This window comes from Seriola aureovittata, chromosome 8 (genome assembly GCF_021018895.1).
Source record: "Seriola aureovittata isolate HTS-2021-v1 ecotype China chromosome 8, ASM2101889v1, whole genome shotgun sequence".
Classification (NCBI taxonomy): Eukaryota; Metazoa; Chordata; class Actinopteri; order Carangiformes; family Carangidae; genus Seriola; species Seriola aureovittata.
Window position 1 is genome coordinate 4313466 of NC_079371.1, and position 3718 is coordinate 4317183.

At 35.3% G+C, this 3718-nt stretch overlaps 1 long non-coding RNA gene across 1 annotated transcript; it reads right to left on the reverse strand.

Moving 5' to 3' along the window:
* Nucleotides 1-1763: 1763 nt before the first annotated feature.
* On the reverse strand, nucleotides 1764-3298 carry LOC130173844 (uncharacterized). The gene is made up of 2 exons (XR_008828505.1): nucleotides 3126-3298; nucleotides 1764-2978 (listed from the first exon to the last, which is right to left on the reverse strand). It is a non-coding gene; the product is annotated as an uncharacterized LOC130173844 (long non-coding RNA).
* Between the last annotated feature and the right edge of the window lie 420 nt (nucleotides 3299-3718).

Here is a 3718-nt window from a genome sequence, read left to right on the forward strand (position 1 = left end):
TGTTGAGGAGGCATGTTCATCTCCCAACCTTCTTTAAATTATGATGTATAGGGAAAATGGTCTAAGACCACAGCTTGGACAAAGTCGTGTTGTCTCAATGCATGTTAGACTAAAATGCCAGGTTGGTAAGGCGCTGTATCTGAATTGCCCTCCTTCCTGCTGAAGCCGGTACCTATTGTAAATATGCTATGCTGTAAATCCCCTTTGGCTGATTTTTTTCAGTGTGCAGAGAAAATGTAGATCATCGAGACTATTAATTGACATCTGCCCTGTAAAGAGATACTCCCTTCTCATAGTCCATTTTTAAGACATTATTAATGCTACTTGGTTTATATGTCTAACATCAGGCAGCCAACTCAGTTTACTTTTCCCTGAAAATGGCACCAACCCATGATATCTCATTGCCATCTTGGCTAAATTTGAATGTTGTTTGGGTAATTAAATACGGCCTTTGCATTTCCTTTTATTCTATACTCAATATTATTGTTATTAATAATAGTATTATTTCGTTTTTACGTAGGTGTTAAATAGGTGAATCAGAGCCTTAAGTTGAGTACGGTCACTAGGATAACACTGAAAGATATTCAAGTAAGTAATTAAGTTCTCCAAAACAAAAGCAAATTCATACAGTATTTTATATATGTGTGTGTGTGTGTGTATATGTGTATATATATATGTGTGTATGTATATATATATATATATATACACACATGAGCTTAACCTTTTTTTTCTTTCTTTCTTTTTTGGCCTCACTCACTGAGGTGATACTAGTAGGTTTAGAGATAAACAGGATATGCAACTCTCTTGATGTGGTTAAACAGTGAAAAAATTTGAGCCCCGAGCTCTTAGAAGCTGTAGCACCTATGCTGTGGTGCTGTGCAGGAGGATGTTAAATATGTACTGCATTCTTGTAAATCATGGTCGGATTAAAAACCCCATTGCCCCCCAAGTGGCTTTTTGTTTCTGCTGTTTTGTCTGTCAAAATTACAGAGTGATGTAATTCGTTTTACCTTTTATTTAAATATTTCAGAGTACCCATGACTATGAGAGAGTGACGTAAGAGCGCACAAAGTATCTTCCACGATATGAGTTAAAGGCAAAAAACTCCATTAAAATATGGAAAGATCCAGTTTAAAAGAAAGTGTAACTACCCAAGCCATAAGTCAGTATATGTATATATTACCTAATATAGAAAGGACGGTCACATAATGTAACAATGATAAGGGTTTATGTGATGACCACCACCTTCAATTATTTCAACCTTGTTTCAGAGAAATCATGTGGTTTTACCTAAATACAAGTACCTCTGAGCCTTGGCAACTGTTGCTATGGAGACGCAGCCAAGTCAGAAAGGTAACCTTAAATAAATAGTTTAAGTTGACTAAATCCAACCTAAGATTAAAAATTAAAAGAATAATTTCATATGATATATTGATCATATAGATTGCTAGTGAAAAATGATATCTTAGCGATTCGGTCTGCCGATCGGAAAAAGCTCATCAATGTAATATCATTGGAAGGCAATGACAGTCCATGAATTTTGTTGAGGTAAGAGGAATTGCTACATGTTAGACTCAAACATGCTTGTAAGCGTTGCACTTATACTGTCCTCAGATCTTCCCTCATAACCATCAAATTACATCATTGTCAAAAAGTACTCCAGATGATTATAGTCTGTATACCAATGATTACAGTGCTAATAGGTCCCTCTATTAGTTAATGCATCATATAAAACACAACTAAACAGTTACAATGGAAATAAATAGGCCTGACAACTTTAAGTTTAATGTTTAAACAATGTCTTGGCTATCATGCTACTATGGTACAATACCAAAAAAACAAAACAAAAAACAGCCATAATAGGCAAACAGTACGGTGAACGTTCCCTCTGGCACAAATTGCTAAAAACCGTGGGACTGTACAGAATCTGTTCCTAAAATGACTTGACAGTGACTTCACTATGACATGATTTTCCATAGTCAAACTTCTTGTGCCCTTAACATTGAGGAAATTCAGCCTCCCACAGAGGTAATACGCCTATTCCTTTTCCACATTAATTTCTTTACTGCTAAAGTTAAAAATGACAATCTAGCTCTAATTCCAAATTCGCATTGTCTTATCTTATTGGTAGGCTAATCCAAACATGATGCAGATATGCATTCTGATTTGATGAAGGCTCCAGATAAGAGCTAAACTAACAGTTTTTTTGGACATATATTTGTAATCTTCTGAGGACACTAATTTAGAATTTAAATGGCAATACACAAACTCTTTAAGGTAACATTTATTAAGTTATAGCTTCAATTTATAGCACCGCCATACAGCATGTTAAATAATCAATAAATAAATAAATAAATAAAAATTCAGAGCTATACAAGAGCTTACATCAAATACATTCCCATTGTTTGAAATTGAGAACTTTTAAATACACTTCACAGCAGTTGTAGAAATACATAAGATAATTGTAGAAATATAATGTATTATATATTATGTTAATATGTAGTAAAAATAAAATACAGAAGAAATAAAATCATTCAACATGAGTAGTTGCCTTATCACCATATTGCAGTGACTTGGTTATAAATGCAAATATTGTAGAGCAGTGTTCTTAATCGTATAGCATCGCTAAAAACAGAGATATACCTGAGATCACTCCAATCAACATGTGTAGATGTTGCTTGATTACATACAATCCTTAAAACACGTCTGCTTCAGAATCAATGGGTTGGTCGTGTCATCTCATGCCGGATGAAATAGAATTTTTTGCAGCATTTAATCGCTGCTCAAGACTTCCTGTGGCGTTTTTCAGTACAGTTGATGGAGAAGATGCGATACAAAGGTTGCCCCAGTCTTTTTGGACTGCATTATGCATTTCTTAGATTGTAAGACTCAAGTAAGAATTTCGTTCCTTTCAGAAACTCACTGAGAGGGGTTTCAGACCATGTTTCACAGTCACATTCACTGCGGTTTGTTGATGCCTAGGGAGAAGACAATAAGTCAGTTTAGTCCATTTGAACAAATTATCTTCTTGTAATCATCAATCAATCATCTTTTTTTTTTTTTTCTTTCTTTTTTCTGTAATCTTTGGCACTTGATTTGGCAACACGATGTGGGGAGGTACTTACATGTGTAATGTTTAGTTTTTGGATCTGTATTTCCAAGAATTCGACAGTTTCCTCTATTCTTGCGTTGGGGTCCTCACATTCCTCTTGGGCTGTTCCTTTAAGTTCTTCCATAACGCATTCCAGTGCTGCAGCAATGCATCCTACCTGTGTGTGTATGAGAGAGAGATGTTTTAGCGTCCAATTACTGCCCTGACTGAGGCAGACTTGTGGCTATGCGCAGAGACGTCAGCAAACAGAAGCTGTCACAGCTGTGTGAAGTATCAACACTTGTCAAGCTCATTTCCTGTACTAGAGAACCTTTACATGTGGTTTATAAAAGCTCATCTAAACCCTAAAGCTTGAGCTTCTTTGATGCTGGGGACTACCCAGTATTGCTGTTCTTTTCTGACTTAATATTCAAAAACAGATTAGTCTATCATCATTGTCATATTTAGTAAAGTACATACATATACTGTATTTCATTGTTACTTCTGACTTGTGTTTCTGTAATGGTAATGCATCATCATATTTTAAGACGTGTAAACTTAACAATATAAAATACAACCTTACCGTAGTAATTGGTGGAGTATAGAAGGTTGAATTTGATGGCTGTA